General features: G+C 43.5%; 1 long non-coding RNA gene across 3 annotated transcripts in view; it reads right to left on the reverse strand.

Moving 5' to 3' along the window:
* LOC108529698 (uncharacterized) overlaps positions 1-13,128 on the reverse strand; it is a 17,831-nt gene extending 4,703 nt beyond the window's left edge. Inside the window, exons 1-5 of one of the 3 annotated variants that reach the window (XR_001885648.1) lie at positions 12,874-13,128; positions 12,276-12,412; positions 11,563-11,694; positions 11,165-11,253; positions 1,391-1,525 (exon numbers count right to left, since the gene is read on the reverse strand). This is a non-coding gene — a long non-coding RNA (uncharacterized LOC108529698). The remainder of the gene's footprint in view (positions 1-1,390; positions 1,526-11,164; positions 11,254-11,562; positions 11,695-12,275; positions 12,413-12,873) is intronic. The other 2 variants (XR_001885646.1, XR_001885647.1) reach the window with 2 other exon arrangements.
* Between the last annotated feature and the right edge of the window lie 330 nt (positions 13,129-13,458).

Below are 13,458 nucleotides of genomic sequence, written 5' to 3' on the forward strand. Positions count from 1 at the left end.
CTTCCTTCCTTCTTTCCTGCCTGCCTGCCTGCCTGCCTGCCTTCCTTCCTTCCTTCCTTCCTTCCTTCCTTCCTTCCTTCCTTCCTTCTTTCTTTTTGCAGGGAAGGAGGTGGGGGTCTCACTTTTTTGCCCAGGCTGGAATGCAGTGGTACGATCATAACTTACTGCTGCCTTGACCTCCTGGTCTCAAGTGATCTTCCTGCCTCATCTTCCCAAGTAGCTGGCACAGCAGATGTGTGCCACCATGCCTGGCTAATTTTTGTATTTTTAGTAGAGACAGGATTTTACCAACTTGGGCAGGCTGGTCTTGAACTCCTGAGCTCAGGTGATCCACTCGCCCTGGCCTCCCAGAGTGCTGGGACTACAGGCATGAGCCACTGCGCCTGGCTCCTTGCTCCTTTCTTTACTCTCACTTACCTCACACATATTCGCGCTGAAGCTCAAATATGAATATAAGCAAAGCATCCAGCCTGACTTGACATACAGCAGATGCTTTTAAATGTCAGCCTTGCTCTTAGTCCCACTCTCCCTTGTCTGATCTTTCAGGGTGACTTCCCTAGAGTCTTCAGGGTGAGCCACTAGAGAGCAGGCCCCCAAGCCTCAATCCTGAAGGGTTCTATGGGTTTCTATATTGAAATAAATCTATATGATATGGAAATGGTTCTACAGCTGGAACTCCACCCCTTCATCGAGGCAGCCTGGCAAAGGGACAAGGGAAGTAGGGATGAGATGAGGGCAGGAACACATGAATCCTTACATAGACTTCCAGGAGAGCTCAACAGAATGTTGAAGGGATGAAAAGTGATTCCACAGGCTAGGACTCTTAAGGCAGGTTTTTAACCCTGCCCTGTCCTCACCTCCCCTTCCCACTCTGGCATGCTCCTAATCCCATCTCCTGCTCTGCATCTCCCGAGAACTGATGCCTCAGAGATGAAAGCCAAGAGAACGCAACAAGCCATCGGCGGTGCTCACTCAATTGATTTTTACACAAAATTTGCCTTCATGCACGAACGATGGAAAATGATCCCATAAATAATGAATAACAAAAACAAATGCAGGGAGGAAATCAATAGTCACACACTTGATACTGCAGGGAGATAGGAGAGGAAAATATGGAGCCCATTCCAGCTAAACGGCACCCCGGGGAACCCCTTTCTAGCTCTTCCTGCTGGGGAGGGAGAGGCACATCTTGCCCTGGCAAGCCCCCAGAGCCAGTGAATTGAATCCCTGCTGGGGAGACTGGAAGAATTGAGTCTTATGGAGCCTCTGGCTTCAGTAGACCTTAGGGAGGTCTGGACTTTTCCCAGTGTTGGAGTAGATCTCAAGACATTGGAACCACAGACCCTTTAAGGGGTGCTCTAAATTCTAGCCCACAGACAAGGATACATACCCTTTCTCAGAGCTATCTATGACCTCAGGAGCTGGAACGGTCTTTCACAGCTGCCAAAAGGCTTCCATGCTCTCTCCCAGGTTCCTCCCTTTATCTAATCACAGCAGTAGCCTCCGGATCTGGTTACTCACTCAGCTGCAACAAAGGCCCCCAGTGTGGTGTGGGGATAGGGGTTTGAACCCATTTACCCTGCCTATGTGACTTTTGGTAAGTCACTTAATCTCCCTGAGCTTTAGTTTCTTCCTCTGTAAAATGGGACTCTTTACTATGGGACTTGTGAAAATAAACACACACACACACACACACACACACACACACACACACACAAACAACCCCCCCCACAAAATCTCTTGTGCTGGTAGGAGGAATAAAATGGCTCCTGCCTGGGCTATAGTAAATGGCCAAAATAAGCTAAGTAAAATCATCCTCAAATGATATCCAAAATCTGTGCCCTTCCTCCATATCCGCTGCCACTGAGTTCAGGGCGCCACCACCTCATGACTGGTGTGGGCAGTAGCCTCTGAATTAGTCTCTCTGCCTCTGGTCTCTTTCCTCCTGTTTCTTGATCCTCACGGTCCTCATGCTCCTGAACAACATGTCTGATTATGTCATACCTCTTTTTAAAAAAGTTTTAATTGTATTCAATTTCTTTGACTAGGTGTTACATTCACATAGTTTAAAATTGAAGAGATGCATAATAGAATACAGCGAAAATTCTTCTTTCTACTCTTCCCATCCACCCAGAGCTATTATCAATGTCTTTGTGTATCTTTCCAGAGATGTTTTATTAATTATAAGACTATATTTGCTCATATACATGTTTATGTATGTGTGTATAAATATATATTTATGGATTTGTGTTTTCATGTATTCTTTCTCTCTCTAGATGGTAACAATCAATGCATATTGTTCTATACTTCTCTTATTACACTTGTTATATCTTGGAGTTTATTCCCTGTCAGTATATAAGGAATTCACTGATTTTTTGACAATTATCCATTGTATTCCATTCTATGGATGTACCATAATTTATCTAACTAATCCCTGTTAATAGAATTGAGTTTTGTTTTTTCCAGTCTTTTGCTTTTGTGAGCAATGCTATTATAACTAATCTTGTTCATAGGTAATTTTACAATATATTGATAGGATAAATCCCTAAATGTATAATATAACTGCCTTGTCAAAAGGGATGTACATTTTTACTTCTGGTAGATATTGCCAATTTGTGCTCCATAAAGGTTATGCCTTGAGTGCACTCACCAGTAATGTGTGAAACTACCTGTTCCCGCAACTCTTGCCAGCACTCCCAGGAAATCTGAAGCATGTTACACAAGTTCCTTTACCTATCTTTTCAGCCTCCACTCCACTTACAGTTGGCAGGAACTCTCTGCTCCAAATACTCAGAAGTATCACTGTATCCCCATTGTGTCATACTTTCTAGCTGCTGTAGCTCACATGCTGTTTCCTCCATGCATCCTTCAAGTCCTTGCCTAAGTGCAACTGCCTATGTGCTACTTCCCTATCTTCCCTAGGCTGAATCAGTCAGTAGCTCCTTTCTCTGTTCTCCCACAGTCTTGTGTACATGAGATTTTTTATAGCACTTAGCATACTTGAAATATTTGTTTACCTGCTTACATTCTAGGTCTTACTCTTCTCTGTATATCCTCAGTGAGAACTGTAAGCTCTGAAATAATGCATACTGGATGGACATGCAAGGCACTGTACTAAATCCTGTCAGGGGAACAATGAGGAAAAAGGCAGGAACCTTGCTCTTGAGGAACTGGCAGAGCTTTTAGAACTCCCTGGCTCGGGATAAGTGGATGCCTGTTCATTTTAATAATTTCTATAGCTGTCACAGAATTCACATGAATCTTGCCATAAATTATATACGGAGGTGAGGGAATGCATCTGCACCCTGGAGAGAGGAGCTCACACACCCAAGCCAATCCCAATCTTCTTTTTGTTGTTGTTTTTGGTTTTTGAGACGGAGTTGTGCTCTTGTAGCCCAGGCTGGAGTGCAATGGCATGATCTCAGCTCACTGCAACCTCTGCCTCCCTGGTTCAAGCGATTCTCCTGCCTCAGCCTCCCGAGTAGCCAGGATTATAGGCACCCGCTACCACACCTGTCTAATTTTTGTATTTTTAGTAGAGAAGGGGTTTCACCATATTGGCTAGGCTGGCCTCGAACTCCTGACCTCAGGTGATCTACCCGCTTTGGCCTCCCAAAGTACTGGGATTACAGGCATGAGCCACCGCACTGGCCTCCCGATATTAAATAAGCCTGCCTTCCTTCCTTCTTTCCTTCTTTCCTTCCTTCCTTCCTCCCTCCCTTCCTCCCTTCCTTCCTTCCTTCCTTCCTTCCTTCCTTCCTTCCCTCCCTCCCTCCTTTCTTCCCTCCTTCCTTTTTTCTTTCTTTCCTTCCAAACAGGTGAGGAAAAAAATAACTTTGCCAAAGTAAATAGGCAACTTTGAAATGTCAAGTGCATGACAATAACGCATTGCTCAGCTCTCTGCTTCTCAGAGGACATATTTCATCATAAGGCCAAACCAGATAGTCAGATGCCAAGAAGTGACAGCAAGCACAGTTTATAGTTCAAGAAACCACACAAGGAAGGAGAAAAGTTGAGATGAAAAGAAGCAAATACTGAAAAGTTAAGCTTGAGTATGCTGGGACCAGTCACAGAACTAAACTAGAGGAGAATTTTGAGCTTCTCATTCTCTTGACTACCTGATTTGAAACCCCAAACCTATCAGAGGAGCCTGATCCTTAATGTGGATTATTATTTTATAAATTATTAAGAAGGGCAATATCTCTCCATTTACTGAATGTCATAACAAAAGAGATAGGAGGGAAACCAAGACATTGTCTACCCAAAGAGCCCCTCATTTGGACAGTGTAAAGTCACTAAATAATTCAGCAGCTATTTGAAAGTATAGTGTTTTGTAATTTCGACAGAACCATCTTAGTCTGGCTCTCTGTAGTGCAGAATTTTAAAAAGATGCTCGCCTTAGTGAAGATCTATTTCTAGGAGAAATGAGGTTTGGTAGAAACGCTGGTCAGGAGAAAGAGGGCTGTCTAATTAGAGAGGCTTGTGTTTACTCTGATTTTAAATTTTCATGAAACTGCTGAGTCTAACCATTTTCTAGTAATATCTTTTATTTCTTTCTCTGTGCCCACATGTTTGTGCTATGATGGTACCTGTCTGCATCCTGTATGCCCATGGAAAGGGAAACCGTTGTGTGTGAGTTGACTGTTACTTGCTGACAGAAAGAAGAATGGAGCAAACAAGTGTAGCCATGAGGAACTGTTGCGGTGAGGCTGATCATGTCCTGGTCCGGCTTATTCAGAAACACCACCTGGCCGGGAGTGGTGGCTCATGCCTGTAATACCAGCACTTTGGGAGGCCAAGGTGGGCGGATCACCTGAGGTTGGGAGTTCTAGACCAGCCTGACCAACATAGAGAAAACCCATCTCTACTAAAAGTACAAAATTAGCCGGGCGTGGTGGACATGCCTGTAATCCCAGTTACTGGGGAGTCTAAGGCAGGAGGATCGCTTGAACCTGGGAGGCGGAGATGTTTGGTGAGCCGAGATCGTGCCATTGTACTCCAGCCTGGGCAATAAGAGCAAAACTCCATCTCAAAAAAACAAAACAAAACAAAACAAAAAACAGAAACACCACCTCATCAACGCCTGGAAGAGGGCGCCTCCTGCTGGAGCTGGGGTGGAAAGAAGCAAAGCAGAGAAGGACTGATCCTAAAGGAAGCCACCAAAGTGTTATTATTTTTTTTGTTCATTTATTTCTGACCTCACTATAGAGAGGATTTCATGCAGTTTATCGTGGTACAGGAAAACTTAAAACATTCTGAGTATGACTGGAAGACAGTATAGCATTATAAATAAGAGACTACTGCATTGGTATCTAGGCTCTACCACTCATAGGCTGCATGAACTTGGGCAGATGACTTAATCTGTGTGCTTCAGTTTTCCAATCTTTAAGATGTGGATCATAACCATGCTTACCTCCCAGGGTTGCTGTGAGGATTATGCCAGAAAATAATGTGAACTAGCAGAACAATACCTGGCACATGGTACGTTCTCAGTACTATGATGATTCCTTTGTCCTCAGCTCCTCTGACTCTAAGACTTAGGGTAAGTAAGTAGCTAGTTACAGGGAACAGAGCCCTGTGTTCAATGTGACTATTGAGTGAGAGCCTTCTGCAAGTACTTATTGGCAAGACAGACTTCTGTGGATGAGTTATGTAAGTGGCATCCCAGAGGTCCCGGCATGGATGCAAACCAATTAAGTTAAGCACTTACCACAATCACAAGTGCAACTCATAGGTTTAAAAGTGGGAAGAGAGTACATGTGAACTTGGCTCTGTAGTACTTTGCTTTGTCAAACCTATTAGAAATATAGCCAATGAATTCTTCACTCTCGTTCTAAATTTTGGAGCACTTTTTAATCTAATGAGGCATAGAGTTCTTGATCTACCTCTTATTAGCTGAGCAACCTTTTAAAATACTCTCTAAGATGCCATTTCCTCATCTGTATTTAAAAAATTTAATGCAGGAATCAGAAATCACCATAGGAATTTTGAAGCACAAAGGGAGTTAACACTGGAATTAAGTACTTTAAAAATTATTGGAAGGGTTGAAGGCGGGGTTCTAGATTGAGTATGTAGAAATGACTCCTGAAACATTGCAGATAATTATGTGACCTTTTTCACAATCAGGATGATGAGGAACCAGCAGCTTGCCACCGGCGTACCCGAGGTCCAGAACACACCATCTCAGGTACTATTCACACTATTCAGACATCAGCCTCCACTGCCACTGTAAGTATCTGGACACTGGACCACTGAAATCAGTTGCCAACCCTGCTACAAATGCCTCTGAAAGCTGTAGATGAGACATTAGTATCTCCATAATTTTTCTTGCAAGGTGAAAAACAGCAAACATAGCAGGAAATTGCCCTTTCCCTCATTTCTGCCTCCTGAATCTTGCCCAGATGCTTTTACTCCATGGAATCTAGCTCACATCTAGACCCTCACTGCAAGGAATTCAGGAAAGGAGCTATTTTCTAGCCTTTGGAAAACAGAAAGATCCCTCAAAGAAGGTGGAAATTGGTGCTAAGTACCAAATGACCATATCCATCCCAGAAAGTCATCCTTGTAACTATGTTATAGAGTTATTGTAGGGATTAAGATAATAAAATACATTGAAGACTGCCTAGCAAGTGGGTAATCAATAAATTAATTATTTCTACCACTACTTCTGCAGTGGGATTCAATACTTCATCTTCTAAAAATACACAAAGGCAATCATGCTTTCTTCAGCTGCCAGGCTAATTTTGCTAGGGTGGGAGAATTCTCTACTTAGCTCAGAGGCCTCAGTGGCCTCAATGTCGCCCTTCCTACCTGAGATCATGCCACAGGTGGCTATTAAAGCCATCCTTGTCTATGTGCAAGAGCCTTGGAGAATGCTTCCAGGTCATGCCTCCTCTCACTCATTCAAAAACCCCTCTCCCTATCCTGAACTCTACAGTTTCCATCCTGTTGCTTCAGGCCCAGTTTCTGATTCTCTGCTTGACCCCCTCCTAGTGACACTTGAGCCAAATGAATTGCTTGGCTTTATCCCAATTTCACCTCTGGCTGGTGTTATTCCCACCCCATATGCAGCCTAGGCCTTGGAACCCTGTTCTAGGAATGCAGCCTAAGATTCCTAGGACAGGAGTTCAGCAAATAAACTATATATAATCAGACAGAAAATGAAAGAATGACAAAAAAAGAAACGGAAAAAAATTAGCCAGGCATAGTGGTAGGCACCTGTAGTCCCAGCTACTTGGGAGACTGAGGCAGGAGGATCACTTGGACCTGGGAGGCAGAGGTTGCATGAGCCAAGATCGCACCCACTCCAGCCTGCTGGGTGACAGAGTGAGACTCCGTCTCAAAAAAAAGAAAAAAAAAAAAAGGTCCACAGAGCTCCAACATAAAGCTCTAGTAAAACAGGTTGGTCCAAGGCAAACACATATAAGAAATGGGGAAAATCGATTTTCAATGCCTTTCCACCCCCATTTTATTGCTGTTCTTGAGTGTTTCTCAATTACATATTGAGCTTGGGAGTTGCCCTTTTACTCAGGATTATAACAGACATTCTCAACAAAGCTTAGTTATTCTGTATTTCAATTTTGTTCAGGATCTTAGAAAGTGATAGAATGGTCAGTTAGTTCAGGGATTCTCAAGCCTGCTTCTGCCTTAGCTCAGCTCATTTGAATCAGAATCTCAAGGCGGCAGGTGAGGTCTGGGCAACGATATTTTCAAAAGCTGTTGAGGAAGAATAGTTACAGTGTGCCGGGTACATTGTAGAGTCGAGAACCACAGGGTTAACTAATCTGACGACCTAAGTGGGGTTGATGTATTAATGTGTGCAAATGTCTTTTTTTTTTTTTTGAGACGGAGTCTCGCTCTGTCGCCCAGGCTGGAGGGCAGGGGGGCTATCTCTGCTCACTGCAAGCTCCGCCTCCCGGGTTTACGCCATTCTCCTGCCTCAGCCTCCCGAGTAACTGGGACTATAGGTGCCCGCCACCACGCCTGGCTAATTTTTTGTAATTTTTAGTAGAGACGGGGTTTCACCGTATTAGCCAGGATGGGCTCAATCTCCTGACCTCGTGATCTGCCCGCCTCGGCCTCCCAAAGTGCTGGATTACAGGAGTGAGCCACTGCGCCTGGCCTTAATGTGTGCAAATGTCTTAATATACTGCCCCTACTAGGACAGTTCTATTTCTCTTTGGGGACTGTCTGCAGACGGTACCATAAGTCTATTTCTCTTTGGGGACTGTCTGAAGACGGTACCAAAAAGTAATTTCATTATGGCATCTCCAGGCCCCATGGCAGTATAAAGCAATAGGTAAAGTTTTGGGATGGGACAATATTTTAATATCCCTTGGGTTATATCATTCAAGCAGGTCACTTTTCCATGTATGCAGAGAACCAGACCTGGAAGCTAATATTTACTTATTGATAAAAAATATTTTATTCTGTAAATGAAATTATACTTTATTTTTCTGTGTAATCCTGAGCAAGTTACTTAACCTCTCTTAGTTCTTTCTTTATTTAATATGAAGAATAATAGTAGTGACCTCAGAGAGTTTTACTGTGAAAATTATATGTAAAGTACCTGGCACCTTAGAAGTGAAAAATAAATTTGACCTATTACTGGATGATCATTTATTTATTGGCACTGTGTTTAGGAGCCATTTGAAAACTAGGTGATGTGAGCAGGTAAATAAATTGGATATTCTCATGTCTGTGATCAATGGAAGAAATTAAAGTGTTTCCTTCCAGGAACCCCTGGAGTGCTACTCAGCATGGAATAACCTTAAAGGAAATTTCCAATAACGATGGCAAGTTTAGGGTTACTTACTGGGTTTGTATATCCAAGTCGAACTGCCCTGCTTGGAAGTTGCAGAGTCAACGGAACAGGTAACATGTTCTGAGTTGTTTGCTCCACCACTTTTCACATGAACTAGATTACCCAGGTTTGTTATATGAATAAGGCCAACATAGACACAGAAAGACAAAGGGTGATGGGAAATCCAAGATGTTCTAAATACCATACATTCGCCAGGGCATGAATGGCAATCCTGAAAATTTAGTTAATAGCAATCTAGGTTATCAGGTTGCTGTTTCAGTATTCCAGGGCTTATGCTGGAGTCACCCTTATTTTCCTTAATAGCAGCCCCAAAGCAAAAGAGTAGTGATATAGGTATATTGTTGTAATTGTTCTATTTTATTCCATTTGACCCTTGAGTATTACAGGGGTTAGGGTCACCAATCTCCTGCTCAGTCAAAAATCCGCGTGTAAGTTTTGATTTTTCCAAAACCTTAACTACTAATAGCCTACTCTTGACTGGAACTCTTACCAAAATAAACAGTTGATTAACACATATTTTGTATGTTATATGTATTATATACTGTGTTTTTACATAAATAAGTTAGAGAAAAAAGTGTTATTAAAATTATATGGAAGAGAAATACAAAAAAAAAAAAAAAAAAGAAACAGCTCATGTACAAAAATGCCAGGTAGACTATGAAGTGTTGCTCATTGATTTCATGAGCCATGATGAGCACTTACTGTGTACTTTGTGCTGGGCACTGAGGTAGTGCTATGAAGAAAAAGGTAAGACATAGACCCAGCCCTCAAGAGGACAGGGACTCCTGGGAGACTGACCAAAGAAGAGATAATTATTTTTATTTATTTTGAGACAGGGTCTTGCTCTGTCACTCAGGGTAGAGTGCAGTGGCATGATCACAGCTCGTAGCAGGCTCAATCCTCCTACCTCAGCCTCCTGAGCAGCTGGACTACAGGCACACGCCACCACGCCATTAATTTTTGTATTTTTTTTTTTTGTAGGGACAGGATTTTGCCATGTTTCCATGTTGCTCAGGAGACAATTATTAAATAATGAAGTTGAAAGTAATAGTTTCAGGCAGGACGTGGTGGCTCACGCCTGTAATCCCAACACTTTGAGAGGCTGAGGTGGGTGGATCACTTGAGGCCAGGAGTTCAAGACCAGCTTGGCCAACACGGTGAAACCCCGTCTCTACAAAAAATACGGAAATTATCTGGGCATGATGGCACATGCCTGTAATCCTAGTTACTCAGGAAGCTGAGGCATGAGAAATGCTTGAACTCAGGAGGCCGAGGGTGCAGTGAGCCGAGATCGGCCCACTGCACTCCAGCCTGGGTGATAGAGACTCTGTCTCAGAAAAAAAAAAAAAAAAGAGAAAGTGACGGTTTTAGGACGATTTCATAATATTGAAAGAATAAGAAGACATGGCCGGGCGCGGTGGCTCACGCCTGTAATCCCAGCACTTTGGGAGGACGGGTGGATCACGAGGTCAACGTCTCTACTAAAAAATACAAAAAACTAGCCGGGCGAGGTGGCGGGCACCTGTAGTCCCAGCTACTCGGGAGGCTGAGGCAGGAGAATGGCGTAAACCCGGGAGGCGGAGCTTGCAGTGAGCTGAGATCCGGCCACTGCACTCCAGCCTGGGCCACAGAGCGAAACTCCGTCTCAAAAAAAAAAAAAAAAGAATAAGAAGACATTGAGTTAAAATGTAGGATACAAGGTGGTATATAGAGTGTAATTCTCCTGATATTGAAATATGCTTAGAAAAAAGATGGAAAAGAAATACAATATGTAAAAATGCCAGCTAGTAATTTTATCAAAGTGGTGAGATTATGGCTAGATTTATTTCCCTTCAGTTCTATCATCTATCATCTATCTATCTATCTATCTATCTATCTATCTATCTATCTATGTGTTTTTGTTTTTGAGACAAGGTCTTACTCTGACACCCAGGCTGGAATGCAGTGGCTTGATCTCATCTCATTGCAGTCGCAACCTCCCTGGGCTCAGGTGACCCTCCCACCTCAGCCTCCCAAGTAGCTGGGACTACAAGTGTGTGCTACCATGCTTGGCTAACTTTAAAAAAAAATTTTGTAGAGACGGGGTTTTGCCATGTTGCCCAGGCTGGTCTCTAATTTCTGGACTCAAGCAATCTGCCAGCCTGAACCTCCCAAAGTGCTAGGATTACAGGCATGAGCCACCAAGTCTGTCTCAGTTCTCTACATTTTTTATATATTATTTTCTTAATGAAGAACTTAAACACAAATTTTTTTAAATGAACACTCATTTTAAAAAGATGTCCTGAAATGAAATCAGATATGATCTAACTCTCTATCTCTTTGTTACCTCCAACTTCATACCTGCCGCAGTTTAGATTTCCTGAAAGCAAAGACTGAGATATACACTTGAGTCAGATGTTTTCTTTGGTAAGTGATCCCAGGAAGCTTAACTGAAAGAATGAGGAAAATGAGACACAACGCAGAAAAGCTAATAATACATTTGATAACTTTGGGCTGGTTATCACTGGCACAACTGGAGCCCAGCCTCCCTGGAGACCCTCTGAGGAACAAGGTACATGGTGCCTCAGTGGAACTGTCCCTCTGAAAGATGGGAAGCTGGGCACTTATCCACTCACTCCTATGCCCAACTATGGTGTGCCTGGGCTAGGTGCCATCCTTAGCCTTGGAGAAAGCCTGAAGGCAGAATAGCTGACAGACATCAGAGGGGGCACATAAAGTGACCCTGTGCAAAGACCTACCCACCACAGCGCTGAAATCACACACAGGCAGGGCACAGAAAGCCCCTGCAATATCCAAACAGGTCTCCACTGAAGGGTTCTGTCCTCACGTCTCCTGTGCGGTGTTTATCAACAACTCAGAAATCCGGAAGGCTGGCAAATTCAGGAACAGCACAGAGTTGGGAGAAAAAAATTCAATGAGTACCAAGTTCTGAAAGATCTCAAGAGATTGGAATGGTGAACTAGATTTAAGGGTAGAATTTAAATAGGCAGGGATGCAAATTAAAAATTCATATATAGTTCCAAATAAATGCAAAGGGAAAGGATTGGAAAACATGGCTTAACAGATGAAGATTTTAAGCAACCAAAATACACGTGGGTTTGAGTTAAACCTGAACATAATATGTGTTTAGGTTTCTGTTTCCAATAGAAATTTTATTCCATCTCACATTGCAATTCTGTTCTGAATGAGAGAATAAAAGACCCATGGGACTCTCAACCAGTAGCAAGCTGGGCTGGGTGTGGGTTCCACCGTAGAAGGTGGTACTCCACCATTGGGTACCTGGATGCACAGGCTAACCAACTGGAGCAGGGTACAGGAGAATCCCCAGTGTTGCCTGTGAGTGATAGAGAGGCAGAAACCATGTTCTTTTGGTTGAAGGGACTGAGGGAGCTTAGCCCAGAAAAGAGAACCCTCAGAGAGGCAGGAGCGGAGGCAAGACAGGAGTGCTTACCTCAGATATCTCAAGTACCGAGCATGGTGGCTTGTCTGTAATCATGCCTGTAATCCCAGCACTTTGGGAGGCCAAGGAGGAAGGATTGCTTGAGCTCAGGAACTCAAGACCAGTCAGGGCACATAGCACAACCACATCTATACGAAAAAAGTACAAAAATTAGCCAGGTGTGGTGGCACATGCCTGTGGTCCCAGCTACTTGGGAGACTGAGGTGGGAGGATGGCTTGAGCCCAGCAGGTCAAAGCAGTGGTGAGCTATGATTGCGCCACTGCACTCCAGCCTGGGTGACAGAGTAAGACCCTGCCTAAAAAAAGAAAAGAAATATCTCAAGGGTGCTTGAGGGGAAGCAGTGAGAGGGAGGAGGCATTATGGTCGAAAGCATGGGATGTAGACTTAGACACACTTGGGTGTGTGGGAATCCCATTATGGTGGTTGCTGACTCCCTAGCCTTGGTCAGGTTGTCTGTAAAATGACACACTAATGATGCCTATGTCATGTGGTTGTTGTGTGGATCAAATGAGATGTACACATAAATTGCTTAGCACAGTATCTACACACATATAAGAGATGCTCAAATAATGGTAGCTAGGCACTTACATGAAAGAGGAATTTGACTTGATTTCTGTGGCCACACATTGTTGACCTGAGACAACTAGAAGTAAGTGATTTGAGCTCAATCTATAGAAGGCCTCTGACACCATTAGAGTGATCCAAAAATTAGATAGACTGCCTTTGGAAGAATAAAGTCCCCAGTACTGGCCATAGCCAGTCAGATGGCCTCTGGCTGAACCCTTGGAGGAGATTCCAGAGCTCTTTAAGCATACATCTGGACTCTTCACTAGGCCTCTGCCATGCCCTGTGTTCAGCCTGGAGTCACCAGTGGTGAAGGTTTCCATGGGAACCACAAAGGGTTCAGAATTCTGTGTCTGAACACTGCATCCCAGAGGGAAGAGACAAGCACTGAAGTAGTCTCCTCAGTAATAGTATGCATTTTTTAAACTGTCTAATTAAATATTAACCCCAGAGACAGAGCATTAATGGGTCTCCTATGTAAACTGTGTGCATCTCATAACCATCCGGGAAAGGGCTTAGGTAGATAGAACACTCCAAGGAAATTAAACCTATATACACATCTTCTTACTCCTTGCCATCATGACAAATGGCACAGAGGGCTGCCCTGGG

The sequence above is a fragment of the Rhinopithecus bieti genome, unplaced genomic scaffold, assembly GCF_001698545.2.
Source record: "Rhinopithecus bieti isolate Rb0 unplaced genomic scaffold, ASM169854v2 scaffold_757, whole genome shotgun sequence".
NCBI lineage: Eukaryota > Metazoa > Chordata > Mammalia > Primates > Cercopithecidae > Rhinopithecus > Rhinopithecus bieti.